A 17,101-nucleotide genomic window follows, 5' to 3' on the forward strand; every position below is an offset into this window, starting at 1 on the left:
TTTCCAGGACTTGTCAAGATGTAGCAATACCCAGGCTTACCATCCCCCTCCCACCTCCGAGATGCACCAAAATGAAATAGGACTGTAAAGCACAAAAGTTCCAAAAACTGTTTTAGATGGTGAACATATACCGCATGAATCTCTGTTCAAAATCAGGTTAAATGATGTTAACAGCACCTATTTTTCCACTGTATCTCTGCACTAGATTGTTTCTTAATAAGTGCACTGAAGACCGAGTTAGTGGTTGGCTTGCCCAAAACAATTATTTCTCTGTTAAGTAACAACTATTAAGATTAAATGTTTTCCACCCAGCCAATTTGTAAGTTGTTACAACTTTCTGTGCAACTCAGGAAATTTAATACTAGTAAAAGCCTGGTAGTGTTTTACAATTCACGATGTTCATGAAGCTGCCAAAGCAGTTTAGTGTTTCTGATGAGAACTCAATCATGGATCTGCTTGTGCCAAGGAGTTAAGGAGGGCCCAAACCAGTCCATATGTTGCTGCTTGATTTTATTGATAGTATTGAACAACACCACTTCAAATCTAACCTTGAGCCCAACTTCTTTCCAAAGTCAGTCCACCTCAATCCTCTATTCACATCAGCACATCCCATTCTCAGAATCTTAATTTTTAAACTCATATCCCACACTAGATTTCTATAGATGCTCTGTAGTTACAACTGAACAAAAATTGAAAAACAGTTTCACTTTTAAAGAGCTTCAACTGTTTTCTTGATGTTAGAATTGTGAAGACGATGTTAAAACATTTCTTGTTCATCTTGCCACCAAAACTAAATGTACTAGTAACTCATACACTATTTTGATAGCTTTTGTGATTCAAATTTTGTAGTAGGTAACATTTGTGGAAGAGCATGAAGAATTCTTTTATATGCAAAAATGCAGAATAAAATAATAAATTTGTCAGCCAAGACTATGGAATAATAAGAACTACAGGAAGAAAAAGGAACAGAAGAGGAAATGGAGAAAAAGGTAGATCTTTCCATACTAAATTGCAAAGAGTGGGGAAAAAAAACAACCCACCCAACCCTAAAGTTCAACTTAAAGTTTGAAATATGGCCAAAAGTCTTTTTGTCCCATTTTCTTTGAGTTCCCTATGCCCATGTCTTTTAGAGATATAATTCTCTTCCCTGGTATGGTATACAGACCATTAGTTCCAAAAACACTACTTAAAATCTGCATGAGAAGCATCTCATGTCATGCTTCAATGACATATGAAGTGTGACTTTCAAATTCTCTGTACTGGATCAGTAAAACTGAGGTCACATGAAAGAAAGAAATGACACAGGATAAATGAACTCTACAAATTCAAATTTGTTCAAACAATTTTGGCAGGTTAATTTTTTTATCAGAAAGATTTATGTGGCATCAAGTAACTCCTGTCCTCCTGAAGCTGACATAAACAAAGATTTATGCTTTTTTGCTGCCCTCATGTACTTTGACTAAATTAACAGAAATGGGATTGTGCATCACTGCATGATCCAGATCAAATTTTTCATACTGGCTGATCTGCATGCATGTATATTTAGTAATAATGACTGTGGAACTGGTGACCCATTATAAAGATTTTGACCCTGAAGACATCATCCCGACAGTATTGAGGGAGCTGGCAGAAGTGCTTGCCAAACCCCTTTCTATCATCTTCAAGCAGTCCTGGCTGACTGGGGAAATTCCACTTGACGGGAGGATGTTATACCCATCTACAAGAAGGGTCACAGGGAGGATCCAGGAAACTACAGGTCTGTCAGTCTGACCTCAGTGCCAGGGAAAGTCATGGAACAGGTGATCTTGAGTGCTATCATGAAGCACATGCAAGAGAACTGGGTGATCAGGCCCAGTTAACACAGGTTCATGAAAGGTAAGTCTTGCCAAGCTAACCTGACTGCCTTATGTGACAAGACGGCCCACTTCCAGGACAAGGGAAAGGCTGTGGATGTAGTCTTCCTGGACTTCAGCAAAGCCTTTGAAACAGTTTCTCACAGCATTCTGCTTAGGAAATGGGCTGCCACTGGCATGGACAGGCACGCACTCTCCTGGGTGGAAAACTGGTTGGATGGCCGGGCCCAGAGAGTGATGGTAAATGGAGTTAACTCCAGCTGGAGGCCAGTTACAAGTGGGGTTTCCCCAGGGCTCAGTGCTGGGTCCAGCCCTGTTCAATGTCTTTGTCAATGACCTGGATGAAGGCATTGAGTGTACTTTAATAAAGTTAGTGGATGACACCTAGTTGGGAGGAAGTGTCAATCTCCCGGAGGGTAGGGATGCTCTTCAAAGGGATATAAACAGGCTGAACCGCTGGGCTGAGACCAATGGCATGAGGCTTAACAAATCCAAATGCTGGGTCCTGCACTTGGAGCACAACAACCCTATGCAGTGCTACAGACTAGGAGAAGTCTGGCTGGAAAAGAGTGGCTTCTTCTGGAGAAGAAGGACCTAGGGGTGTTGGTTGACAGCCGACTGAACATGAGCCAGCAGTGTGCCCAGGTGGCCAAGAAGGCCAATGGCATTTTGGCTTGTATCAGAAACGGCGTGGCCAACAGGTCCGAGGAGGTTACTCTCCCTCTGTACTTGGCACTGGTGAGACCGCTCCTTGAATACTGTGTTCAGTTCTGGGCCCCTCACTGCAAGAAGGATGTTGAGGCTCTGGAGTGTGTCCAGAGAAAAGCAACGAGGTTGGTGAAGGGGCTGGAGAACAAGTCTTACGAGGAGCAGCTGAGAGAGCTGGGGTTGTTTAGCCTTGAGAAGAAGAGGCTGAGGGGAGACCTTATTACTCTCTACAACTACCTAAAAGGAGGTTGTAGAGAGGAGGGAGCTGGCCTCTTCTCCCAAGTGACAGGTGATAGGACAGCGTGGAATGGACTCAAGCTGCATCAGGGGACGTTCAGACAGGATATCAGGAAAAAATTTTTCACAGAAAGGGTCACTGGGCACTGGAACAGGCTGCCCAGGAAGGTGGTTGAGTCACCATCCCTGGAGGTAATTAAAAGACGGGCAGATGAGGTGCTGAGTGGCTTGGTGTAGTGGCAGATAGGAATGGTTGGACTCAATGATCCAAGAGGTCTTTTCCAACCTGGTGATTCTATGATTCTATGATCACCTTACCCAAAGGTATCTGTAAATGAAAGAAAGTAGTAGCAGTAGCATAGTGGCCGAAATGATGATTTACCATTATTGACTGGATTCTGCTATCAGAACTTTTTCATACTTTAACAAAAGTCAACTTCAAATGAAATCCAATCCCCTACTGTCATGTAAAACTACTTGCTGTCATTGCGCCTGGTTTATTACCTTTCCTTCCTTAATTACAACCCCAAACAGGTACAAATTATCATCCTAGGAAGGAATCAAGATTTCTAACGTCTGGAAAATAAATCCTATTTGCCACGTAAGAAATCTAACACTTGTAATACATTGCAGGAATGACGCACATTAGCCCATTAATCTCCATGAAATGCAACTAGAAGGCTCTTTAGAGCTACTCAACAACACCGTTATCCAGATCTTTTTGAACTTTCAAATATACACATGCTAATTGCTACACAAATCTAAAGATCCGATTGTATCAGTTGTACACACACACACACACTTAAACCTATGCTAACATCTAACATGACCATACTGTTTATTCATTATTCTTGTCTGTAGGCACATCACAAAAATGAAAAACATACAGAAATTTCATTTTACTCACGTGTTGAGCTAGTCTTTAGTGTTCCTACAGTGTATAGTCTTGGTACAGGCTAAAGTCCAACTATAACAGAAGCCACACAAAGGCCTGAATTTAAGCAGACATAGAGGGAAATACAATGTTTTCCTAAAACAGCTGGCAGGTTTTCAGGCACTCAAGCCCTTCAAGTGACCTGAAAGAGAAGTTTGTGCACCCAGCAACTTATCATATTAAGCACCTTCCAACAATATTCCCTTTGATAAGTTTAATAAACATTTAATCAGTAATATATAAACATAGAAGTGCAGAGTTTGAGAAAAAAGCAAGGGGACAAGGCTACAGTAAGCAGTGGAAAACAGCAAGGCCATATCACAGAAGAGAACAACATACAAATTACTCATTAAAGCAATGATCATAAGTAAATAAGGTTGTCAAGTGAGGCTCTTCTCCTGTAATTGCCATAATTCAAAATTGAAGCTTTTAAATAAATCCCTATTTTTTCTTGCATGACATTTATACCCCTTCCAAGAGTGTGGACACACAGCTTACCTTACCAGAAATGTTACATAACATTGATGCATAACACTTGATGCACGAATGTGCTTGGCAAGAAAAACATTATTTCTTCAGACTGACTAATATGTGTTGTCTTTGTCTTAGCTGTTGGCCATAATCAATAAATGCCATACAAAATAGCTGGAAGGAGTATTGCCAAACCCCGGCACGAATTCAGGGTCAGTATGAAGAATACTTCCAGTCTCTCAGAAGGTCAATTAAAACTACACAGCAAACAGAAAAAGGAAAAGAAAAACCCAAACAATGTATAGTGCTTCCCAGATTAGTTTTCAGGAACACTCAAGCATAACCTTTGAGAATCTCATCAATTCAATGAAGCATATGACAGCACATTCTGTGTCCTTCCAAAGAAGGATTTTATCCTTTTCTTCAGTTCTATTTACATATTAAGAACAAACACCTGTAAGTCACTTGCCATGCCTCAGGGCAAAATGGATATACAGCCCTATTAGACGCTGATTGAGGAAAGCATTCAGGAGAGCCGTGAAGTACAAGCTTGCATGTTTGCTCAACAGAAGTCCAGCTAAAATGAATTATGTGTTCAAAGCTTTCATGAATCAGTGCCTCAAAGAAGTGTTAGCTGCTTGATCAATCAGAACACAGTTCTGCCACTCCTCACCTAATCAGACCTTGTCACTCTTAGCTCATGCTCAGACACATTTGCCTTCAAAGTACTTTCACAGGTACCAGGATTATGACAAAATTTGATTCCACTCCCCCTGTCTACAGCAGCTAGAAACAAAACTTCTACTTGTACCTGGTGGATACAAGGTGAAAATAAATGGGACTCCTTGAGGGGTAGTGTACTATTCACTGTCAGTAACAGTACCTCAGCAGAGCTCTTTACGAGCTTCTGTTGAAAAATGTCATCTGGCAGCGAATTACTAGTGCTTTTTCATCCAGTCTTTGGTATAGTATTTCTAATGACTGCCCTTTTTCTTTTTTTCATAGATTCAGACAGGCTTCTGTAAGCTTTCATGAGGCTTCTTAAACATTATTGTACATTCTTCTTATCATCTGACTTTAAAACCCTCAGAAGAAAATGCTTTAAGGAAGTTATTCCAAGGGCAGATCAGGATCATTTGTCTCTAGAGCCAATTAATTCACACTTCCTGTGTGCTGGGAAAGAACAGAAAGAGAGGAAATAAAAAAGAAACTGTAAGGCAAATTCATAATATCCCATTTATAATAACTGGACCATTCAAAGGCATTTTATAATTAAAATGACATCTCTATCCAAAAACCTTTACCTAATGTTTGTACAAATAAGAGCAAAGATAAGTACAAGAAATTAAGTACCTAAGATTTTTTTTCCCCCGTTGATAACTCCTTTCTTTTAGTCTGTACTTTTAATGGTTCTCAGTTGGTACGATTCTATACTTGGATATCCTCACAAGCTTTTCAGTAAACAACTAATTTCTTTGCATGAGTCTTTTGCAGAAAAAACAAGAGAAGCCTTTTATAAGTGATAAAAAAAGGGACAAGAACAGTTCCCAAGCTGTCAGAGGAAATAAGAAATGCAATATGTGAAGCTAATTACAATTAATTACTTAAAATTTACTAGCTGTCAGGTTCATATCAGTGTCATTCTTCTATTTTAACCACAGCAAATCATTACATATTTATACATAGGATGTCATCAGGTTACAGTAAGCAATCAATGAGATCACTATACCCAGAATAATATTTAAGTCTCATAAAGATGACCTGTAATATCACTTGCGATATCACACCAATATGCAGTGCGACAAGTTCTACTTGAAAATACAGCTGTTGAACTGAGCACAAAAATCTTTTTCCCTTTTTATTTTTCCTGCAGTGTTTTCCTTTATAAGTCTTAATAACATATCCTTTATCCTGACTTACAGTGTTCTGACTGCAAAGATAAGGTTACAACTGTGAGTTTATCAAGTCTACTTAATACTTTCTGTCAAGCAAAACAATTAAAGTAAGTCCAGATGCAGAAACAAAGGTGCAAACATAACCACAACTTTGCTACCTGAACACTGTCACAGAAGAATTTTCCTGCCATTAGACACGATAAAAATCCATTGCCAAATAAACAAGACCTAGCAGACATACCAGAACAGGAAAGATGATCTGAAGCCTTCGGGCACTGGTTATTTCTGGCTTCAAAGTTTAACATGAAAACTTGCATACTGGTTTTATGGCATTTTTGCATACTCAGAGTGAAATTCTGTGCCCAAGGAAATCACCACTGTAACTCACACTGACCTCGACTGAGTTGAGAATAAGATCTCACTCCTATGTTGTCAGGAATTTTCCTCCCAAGCATAGGATTACTGCTCATACTCTAAACTCTCTTCTGAGGAACACAATAATTATCCACCCTCTGTGGCAAGTCATCCCCAAGCACCCAACTTCAGCCAGAGACACCCTAGCACCTCACTGTAAACACAATCTTAGCTAACAATCAACAAGTAGCTTGAATTGCCATTTTTCAACATCTAAAACACAGGATGCAAACCCTGTAAACCTAAACCAACAGAATATTTTTCAGAAAAGTGACTTCCTCATTTCTATTTCATCCAATAGGAGACAATAAGTAGTGTAACCATGCAAAAAAACCACAGTTATATCAACGTGGTTATACCAAGCTGACATTTAAAGCCTAAAGCTACCATAGTTTCCATGCTACCACTTACTGAATCCAGATACAGACGATCTGACAGCAGCATCAGTATTCTCTGAAGCTACTGAGATCAGCCCTTAGTGCATGGGCTTTTTTCAAAATCATCTTTGTTGGAAACATGCCAAACTTCTGAACCACAAGCTCAAACTCACTCTTCAAGCAAGTGGCTTCTCAGGCTTGGGACAGCTTCCAAAAGCCGAAGCTCCCAAAAGCCAAAGCTCCCATGACACTATAGGCTTTGATTAGTAACGTTTACCAGAAGAGAAAGAAGACTGCAATTTAGAGAAACAAAGCCCATAAAACTCTTTTTTGTTTCCATTTATTTACATATTTCATATGCATAAGCACATGAAAGATTATGTAATAAAACAAAATAATTTTTGCCCCTTTTTTCTGCCTCACAGGGGAAATGAAAATATGAATGATAATAGATATGGGATAATGTATATGGGAAGTCTGTGAACGGAAACACCTTAGGCTTTCCAGTTTCCTGTAGGACAGGTTATGCATTCTTCCCTAATATTTCAATTCCGTCTTGAAAATAAAAACAGATTCACTAGCATTATATTCTGAATCTTCTCTAGTTCTTCTTAGTTATGTGACAAAAGATACTATGAAGTAATTTACGATGCAACATCCATACATAGCATACACTAGTTTCTCAGTGTGCATATTATTGTGCATTTATAGTGGTGTAACAAGTGACACGGAATATGTTTTCTTTAATATTCACACAGAGGTGGATCTACAGCTTTTTAGCTGGTAGGCACCTCAGGGGAAAATTTTGGGTAGATATGCATATGTGTGTGCATAAACAACAGAGGTTTGAGAGAGAAACATCAGACAAAACAGGAATACTCTAAGTTATATGATATGAGGAGAATATTAAGATGTGGATATTTACAGAGATTCTTCATTGGAGACTAGGGGAAAAAAAACCCAAACAAAAAAAAAAAACAAAAATATTTCCTTGTCAACAACCTCATAACTTTTTCCGGTGCATTCCTTTTTGCACCTAGCCCAAGTTGCCCTTGCCCATCAGAGGGCTACCATGAAGGCACGCAATGACTGCAAACTCTGTAAGGAGTTTAAGGTTTAGATTAATTTTTGGGGGGTTGTTTTAAAGTGTTTATCTTCAGAAATTCAGTATATGTCATAACTTCTTACATGTTATCTTCATTGCATGATGGTGTCACCATATGTCACTATGTTAGAGAATGTCACTGTATGTCACAGAATAACCAGTACCTGGTGAACGTTCTTGGAGCTCTGATGTTCAGCTTTACCACCATAATCCTGCAGCATCATGCCAAAGGCAGTGCATTCCCTGGTGTCTGTGGGAGTCATACAGCCCAAAGAGGGAGCCCAAAGTCTTCAGCAGGCTTAATTTCAAAGGTAGAAAAACCTAGTAAAACACAAGCACTACACACGACGTCAGCTACAGTCCTGCTAACAATTTAGAATTAAAAGAAATATTCCCAGAATATATTAACGGAAAGAATTATAGAAAATACTTTCAGAATGAACAAATCAAAGAAAAAGCCCTTAAGGCAGACATTACTGAAAAGTAATGAAATTACACTGCTAGGATTTTGTTTGCTGTGGGCAGGACTGGTATCATGGGATAGTTGGTATCACCTGAAACTTCCACATCTGAGACCTATTTTCAATTCTTCATAACTTTCTTTGTGGGCTGAAATTTTCTAACCTCTAAAGAAGCATATGAATAAGATGGAAAATCAAGAACAGTTACTGAGAAGGCTAAGTGAAAGAAATGGGATTTGAACAACATGAGCGAGAAGGGATGAGATAAGTGAGAGGCTGAATGAGTCCCAACTGGGGATAATAAGCAGAAAACCTGTGCCCACTAATGCAGCTTGAAATAAAACCCAAGATTGTTCTTTCTCACCTTTTTATTTCCTATCAGCACATCAGCTGTTACATTGTTTGGCCCCAGAAACAGCAAGCTACAATTGCTGCCAGTTATTCCATCACACCAAGGCACGTAAGTCCATATAGCTAATCCTGAGATTCAGCATTGATGATGACCTATAGTGGTGTCAGTATAATATCCTACAAAAGAATTACCTTTTTTTTTTTTACAGTAAGAAGTTCACATACAGATACAAAGCCACAGAGTTTGTTACAAGAATATCAATGCACTAGCTAAGTCTAGCACACAAAGTTTCAGGACTGCCAGAGATGTGTTTGCCTCAACAATGTGATTTTTAAGTCCCTATGCATGTGTGCAAAGACATAGTTTTAATTACAGGCACAGAACAGTATTTTTATTGTCCATGTAACTCCTTCTTCAGGTTATGCACAGGAGAATGTGAGTGATCTGAAGAAGAATCATTCATTTCTACTGAGATGATGACAGTTGGTTCTTCCTGTTAAGAAGCGTAGTGGATGTAGTCATAGAGGAAAGTCTTGCATGCAGGCAAGAGAGGAAGGGATGTTTTAGAGATAACATAGATGATTTGGAATCCATTTGCACGTCTGCCATCAATTTCCAATGAGACACTTCGTAAGTCATTAAACAAAACTTTTCCCTTAGATGACTTGAATACTACCTATGAGTTTGCTGAGACACAACATGTAAGTAATATGAGCAGAGCAGTTCCCTCAGGAGAGTCAATCCTCGCTCTCCTTGACTGACAGACCTGCCATGCTCCCCAAACAATGAAAACAGAAATATAATCCTTACTTTCGGTACAGTTTAAAAGCATAAAAAATAGCTTAAAGGAATAACTATATATATTTCATTTTCCCCAAACCCATTTACTTACATAAAGATAGAAAGAGATGCTTTGTTCTTCAAAGAAATAAGAATATGGAGACTAGCCTGACATAAAGAATTGGCTTAAGAACAAAAAAAAAATGAGTGCAGCCACCAGTCTACAGAAAAACCCAAATAACAAGTGGAATTCAGTGCTGAGTACCTGGCATTGGACACAGTCTTTGATTCTCAGAGGCATCTGCAGCCCCAGGCATTATAAATGGCACCACTCACAGGATTCAAACTTTGTTACAAATGCATGGTTTGACCCATTGCATCCCATATTTGCATGATTAGAGGATTGTTATTTCTTACATGTTTGTCAGCTCATGCTATTTATTCCCCATCTGCAGACACTTTCTGCATATGCTATGAAAATTATTGTCATCGTAGATCAAAGATTATGCCTCCAAAAGACAGAGTGAGCAGGAGGAGAAAAACTCTCAGAGAATATGGATTGCATCAATATCATATAAAATGAATTCAGTAATAAAAAATGAAAGATTTGTTAAGTATGAACAAAGAGAGACTTCCAGTAGAAGCAGAGAAGAAATAATTTCTTCCTTCGAATGTTCTTGATGCTCAAACCAGATACTAGAAGTCAATGATTATATTTAGTTCTCTTTTTAAAATACCTTATATTTTACAATGAGAGCTTATTTTTAGTTAGGGTCAGGGAAAATTTGATGGTTCAACTAAGCCACTCTCTAGTATACTGGTAATGCTAACTGTCAGTCTCTCATTTGATTGAAAGAAAGCTTTTTTTGATAACAGTCTCCCTGAAAAAGGCACCAAGCTGCTAGTTTTTAAGATGTCAGGCTTGAGCAGTGTACACCTAGAATAGAATTTGACCCTTATTATAGTAATATCCAGCAGTGGTGCTAAAATAAAAGTCCTGGCAATACTTTTCAATTACTCTGCACTTTCATTTCTTTTCAGTCTTAGACATTGCTGATTCAAACGTCAACAGTACTGTTTTGTTGTTTGGTTTTTTTGGTGGTTGTTTTGTTTTGGGTTTGTTTTTTTTTTTTGGTGGCAGTGTCAATTAAAACTAGTAAGATTTCACATTTCCCAGATTTCCAATTTACTTTTTGTCTGTATTTATTTTGTCATTAAAATTTTGATACTGTCCACATTGCAAGTTTTTACATGAAAAACTCGGGGGGAAGGGGTATATAATACAAATCCTAAACAGTTCTCTTCATTCCTGCATATGAACTAGCTGATTTTTCCTACAGCTCAGCTGGGACAATGAAATGGGGGATGAGCAGGTAAGCTGCCAGGTACGAATGTAATTTTTTTCCTTTTCAAGAGCAAAGCAGGTCAACCTGCGTGACCCCAGCCTCCCGTAACTCTCAAGCAGGTTGTATGTAGTTCCCACAGTCAGCTTGTATCATTTGCCTGGCACTGGGTTATGATGGTGTGGAGACTGGCAGGAAATCTGAAAGCCCAGCAGTAGACATAGTGAGTGGCCACAGCTACTCAAACCAGTATAAGGTGGGGAGTCACTCCTGGGTGGCTTTGGCTGCACAACCCTTTCCTAAGCCTGCCTAGATCCTTTAATTTCCACATCTCAGAGCTGCATCCTACATCGCCTGCCACAGCAACATCTTGCACTGTAGTTTTTATGGTCCTGCAGGTGAGAATCCTTATCCTAGACTTAAAATATTCTGGTAATTTGTAATTTTGAAAATGAGAATTATAGTTTCAATAACAAAATGCCTATTAACCAATGACTGTTCCATTGCATCTGAATTTCCAAATTAAACCAATGCAGTCAGTACAGCACAAACACAGCCATACTATGCAAAAACCCTTTCCACCAATGACTGTTTTTACTCCGAACAATTTATCTGAAAAAAACCTGTTACATTTAAAACCAAGAAACCCAATACCCACATAAGCATGTAGAATACTTGCTTAGCTTAATCACACAATGACGTCACGGCTCTTCCCATATTTTTTAAAAAAAGCTTAACAGTTCACAGGGGAGTACAAAAAATACCATTCACACAATCCCCCAGAGATTCTATTATTAAACATTTATTCAATCCAGAAGAACTTTAAAAATACAGTTTACGTCCCTTCATGTTTATTTACTTTTTGAATTCCTGCTCTAACAATGAAGAAAACCACGTGGGAAACTCAGTTTCATTTTACTTTAAAGTTCATTCCACCTAGCATTACTGCATATTTCCATCTGAAGACACTGGAATAAGAGACTTGCATAAAAGGAACTTTAAAAAAGAATTTATTTGGTTACAGAAACATCAACATCTGGCTTAAATGTATTCAGAGACCTCTCAGCAAACTGCTAGATTTGAGGCTAAAATGGCATGCTCTTTTAGAAGCAGCATATCTAAGGTCTATAACATATCAGAAGCAAAAATCATACCTAGATGTGAACACAACTCCCCAAAGCAGGGGTCACTCCTCCTTGGAAGAGGCTTTTTTAGCTTCAGGGGCTGTGACTATCATTCCATGAGGAGCTGTACTCCTGCATCCAGCCAACTAGGTTGGACTTGCAGAAGTATAACAGATGAAAAGAAGTTCAGTGATCGTTCATCTTAGAGACTGAGTAACAACCCAAAATCCCAGCAAGGTCATCAATACAACATACAGCATTAAGAACAGAACCACCTGGCTGTGCACTTAATTACCCTTGTGGGAAGAGGTAAGGCATCTAACCAGGAATCAGCCTTTCTCTTAGATTTCAGATGAGCTACTTACCTGCTGTGCAAGTGTGGGAAGAGAGGCTTTGCCTCTTTTATGCGTCTAAAAGAGTTTCAGCCTTTCAGTGGGACTTCTACCAAGGTGCCTTAGGAAGGGGGGCTGGATGGGAGGAATTGCAGGAATGCTATTTGCAGGGAACCAGAGGAACCGGTTCCCGTCTGTACTCCCAGCCTACCACAGCCCTGCCAGGAGTTAAATTGGCCTTAACTAAACCTTTTGCCACCTTCTGTCTGGAAAACTTACTACGAAATAACAAGGTCATCCCTCAGACATCTGGAAAGGTCAGAACAAAAGTTTCACATACACGAATTCAGCCCCTTGTGTACATCAATAAAGATTTTAACTATATGCCAAAAATATAATGCAACACACATAGAAAGAGCACTGAAAAGTCAGCAAATAATACACATATATCTATTATAATGGAGGTGACAAGGAATTCAAAGAACTAGTAACAGAAGAGGATGAAAGAAAATCCTAAAAGCACAATATATCCCTGTTTAGCTAGTGAGGTACTTCAAATTATATTTTATGGCTTATAGGTATAATCTCAATCACGTAACGTTTACTGTAACCTTCACCCAATTTTCTGTGTTTCTTGTGAGGTTTTATATTCACATGAACTTCAAATCTGCAATAGGACTCACAAGCAGGAACTTTTCACCCTATGAAGTACTCCCATGAAATCAGTGGGGCTGGCCACAAGAGCTCAAATTCACTCACCTGCCATCAGTCCCAGCAAACTATTTCACACATTCTTAATATACAGAATCCTTTTCAGTTTGTGCAGAGAGCCACGAGACTATGTTCTCAGGCTAAGGTGTAAGCACCACTGTAAAACAACAGCCTCATACCATACCGATAACAGTATAAACCTGTGTCTCGTGATGCCCTTTGCTCGATACTATTGTTGGAAACAACAAACACGAAAGCGTCCTGCAGAAGGGACACATGGAGAGCCTGCCCGACACCTGCCCCTGCAATGCCTGCTCAGTACAGCCACTGCCCAATGGAGGGAAACGGGGTGAAATCCCAGACCACCCAGTTTGCTTCGCTTTAGATTGGGCATCTTGGACTGGGAGGTGTCCCTGCCCATCGCAGGGTGGTTGGAACTGGATGATCTTTCAAGGTCCTTTCCAACCCAAACTGTTGTATGATTCTTCACCCAAAGGGCAGCACAACAGGTTGTTACTACAAGGAGCACAAAGAGTGCTTGCCTTGACATACACTGATAAAGAATCATGGAGTGGTTTTGGTGAGATGGGACCTTAAGGATCACCCGGTTCCAACCCCCCCTGCCACGGGCAGGGACACCTCCCGCTGGATCAGGTTGCTCAAAGCCTCGTCCAACCTGGCCTTGAACACCTCCAGGGATGGGGCTTCCACGGCTTCTCTAGGCAACCTGTGCCGGCGCCTCACCATCCTCACAGGGAAACATTTCTTCCTAGTATCTAAATCTCCCCTCTTTCAGCTTAAAACCGTGACCCCTCGTCCTATCCCCGCACTCCCTGATACAGAGCACCCCGCCTCAGCTTTCCTGTAGCCCCTTTCAGTCCTGGAAGGCTGCCGCAAGGTCTCCCCGGAACCTTCCCTTCCCCAGGCCCTCCCTCCGGGCTTTTTCCCTTTCCGTCACGGGGAGGAAAAGCCGCCGCGGTCCCCGAGGATGCGGAGCGCGGGAGGGGGCAGGAGGGGACACGCACAGGGGACAGGGTGCGACGGTCTCACGTACCTGCGGGCGCCGGGGTCGCAGGCCCCGCGGGGACCCCCGGGGGCCGCTGTCACCTGCGGGCTGGGCGGGGGCTGCGCCCGCCCCTCGCCTCCCACCGCGAGGAGGACGGAGCGACGCGAGCTGCTCGGCGGGGGCGCGGGGCTCGCCCTCCCCACCGCGCTGCCGGGAACCGGAGAGAGCGGCTCCCGCACTTCCCGAGGCACCGGCGTTTCGGTTTCGATTCCCGGGAGCGGTTTGAGGCTGGAGGAGGTGAGAGCCGGTGCCGGCAGGGGGGTTTGGGGCGGTGCTGCCCGAGCCCTCGGACGCGGGGAGAGAAAACACGGGTGCGAAAGGATGGGGGGGGCGGGGGGGGAAATTAATTCCGTATCAAGTTTTCGAGCATCGCCATCTGACTACTGCGGGGAGGAATGAGCGTTGACAGAGAGCTCCGTGGGGAGCCGCCTTCTGTGATTCATTCGCGTGATGCAGAGGAGGGGGGAGAGGAGGACCATGAAGCTGGTGAAGGGTTTGAAAGGGAAGCCCTATGTGAAGACCGGCTGAAGTCACTTGCTCTGTTCAGCCTGGAGAAGAGGAGACTGAGGGGAGACCTCATCGGGGTCTACAGGTTCCGCACGAGAGAAGGAGGAGGAGCAGGCGCTGATCTCTTCTCTCTGGTGACCAATTATAGGATTCGAGGGAATGGCAGGAAGATCATAGAATCACTAGGTCGGAAAAGACCCACTGGATCATCAAATCCAACCATTCCTATCAAACACTAAGCCATGCCCCTCAGCACCTCATCCACCCGTCCCTTAAACACCTCCAGGGAAGGTGACTCAACCACCTCCCTGGGCAGCCTCTGCCAGTGCCCAGTGACCCTTTCCATAAAAATTTTTTTCCTGATGTCCAGCCTAAACCTCCCCTGGCGGAGCTTGAGGCCATTCCCCCTTGTCCTGTCCCCTGTCACTTGGGAGATGAGGCCAGCACCCTCCTCTCCACAACCTCCTTTCAGGTAGTTGTAGAGAGCAATGAGGTCTCCCCTCAGCCTCCTCTTTTCCAGGCTAAACAACCCCAGCTCTCTCAGTTGCTTCTCATAAGACATGTTCTCCCAGGGCAGAGTTAGGTTGGATGTTAGGAAAAGGTTCTTCACTCAGAGAGTGATGGAGCACTGAAACAGCTCACCAGGGAAGCAGTCATGGTGCCAAGCCTGACAATGTTGAAGAATCATTGGGAAAACACCCTCAGACACATGGTGTGAATGTTGCGATTGTCCTATGCAGGGACAGGAGTTGGAGTAGATAATCCTTGTGGGTTCCTTCCATCTCAGGACATTCTATTATACTATGAAATGTGTCCCTTCACTGTAAGGTGCTCATCAGCCCAACACTGCAAAAGTTGGGTGGCATTGCTCTGTTTGCCCCGGGACTGAATAGGCAATAGGCACCCAGTGTAATTTTTTAGTCTGTATGACCTACGTTTATCTTTTTCACCTACCTTTTTTACAACTATGTGACACCAGTAGCTCCTGTAGGTCTACCCAAGTGTCCCCATGAAGTTAGGAGAGGGCCAAGTTGCCACTAGCAGCCTAACAGAAGACTTGAGGTTGATCTTTTCTCCCACATTTACATTGGGATCATACCATTTTCTTTATACTCTGTCAAACTCATGCTAGGAAATTGTCATTGTCAGTAAATGAGTAGGAAGTAAGCTGAGATAAATCAGTGTAAGTAAAAATAAACCCATAATTAGAGGCTCAAGGACACTGCCTCACTGAGTCACAAACTGCTGGATGCTTCCACTGCCCTGGGAAAATCCTACTTAATTCACCTTCCCTGGCTTCTGCTGGTGGCCACTGTCAGACAGGAGGGCTATGGGACATCAGAACTGACATGGTACAACCGCCTCTACAGCTCTGGCTGCATGGTACAGCCCTCAATGCCTTTTCCAAAGAGAAATTGGCTCCTTGTGGAGTCACTTCTGGTTCTGCATAATTAGTTCATGAAATATCTTTTCTTTCTTCTGTCCATCTGGAGAAGTCTCCTCTTCACTTTAGTTGAATTATTAGGAATTTCTGCTAAGTGCACAAATTTGTATTTTTGCTATTAAATTGCATATCATTACTCTTGCTCCTGTCTGCAGACTCATTGAATTATTTCCATGGGGTATTCCAATCCTTTTCTGTTGTAACCATAGCTCTTATGTTTATGTCATCAGCAAATTTCATTAGCACACCCTCATGTTCTTTTGTGCCAAGGTCACTAATAAAATTTTAACTAAGATTCAGTCTGAGCTCAGTCCCTGTGGAACTTCATTAGTAACCTCCTTCCATCTGGAGTTTCTCTTTCAGCACACACTATTGTCCTTACTTTTCATTTCTTGCATTCATCCAAATCTCTCCATCTTAATTAATATTTTCTCACATGGCATCCTCTCAAAATGTTTTATTGAAGTCCATATAGATTTGATCTACAGTATTTTCATTTTTTGAGAAAATGATTTATCAGACAAAGATACTGCCTTACTCTGGTATATTCTGTGGTGAAGTCCTGCTGCATTTTAACTAGTTTTGCATATACCTCAACATCTTCAATTATTTTTTCCTTCAATGTTTGTTCTGAAGATTTGTGTACTAATGAGGTCAGATAAAAGAGCCTCTAGTTGCTTGGATCAGTCCATTTTGTCACCAAACAGAAGTCCTACACAAAAATCTCTAGACTTTTCAGTCTCTCCTGGGCCACTGTGGGTCTGACTTGAAATTAAGGCACAGCAAGCCTATGGCCAATTTTAGACTAACCTCTCAGGCCAAAAAAAAAGCCAAATGTTATATTTTTTCCTTCAAAGCCCACCTTGCAGGTTTCTTCCACAAAACCACACATTTAGATTGTCTGTTTCCCAAGACTGACTTACAGTCCTGCCTTTGAGATGTTATGTATTCAACCTGAATGCTCTCGGATTGCTTTGCATGTTACCT

General features: G+C 41.5%; 1 protein-coding gene across 1 annotated transcript in view; it reads right to left on the reverse strand.

Moving 5' to 3' along the window:
• Positions 1-14,171, reverse strand: part of ARHGAP8 (Rho GTPase activating protein 8) — a 77,599-nt gene extending 63,428 nt beyond the window's left edge. The window contains exon 1 of the mRNA XM_069864609.1: positions 14,152-14,171. The gene's annotated coding sequence lies outside the window, so the exon portion shown is untranslated. The remainder of the gene's footprint in view (positions 1-14,151) is intronic.
• Positions 14,172-17,101: the final 2,930 nt, after the last annotated feature.

The sequence above is a fragment of the Phaenicophaeus curvirostris genome, chromosome 1, assembly GCF_032191515.1.
Source record: "Phaenicophaeus curvirostris isolate KB17595 chromosome 1, BPBGC_Pcur_1.0, whole genome shotgun sequence".
Taxonomy (NCBI): Eukaryota; Metazoa; Chordata; class Aves; order Cuculiformes; family Cuculidae; genus Phaenicophaeus; species Phaenicophaeus curvirostris.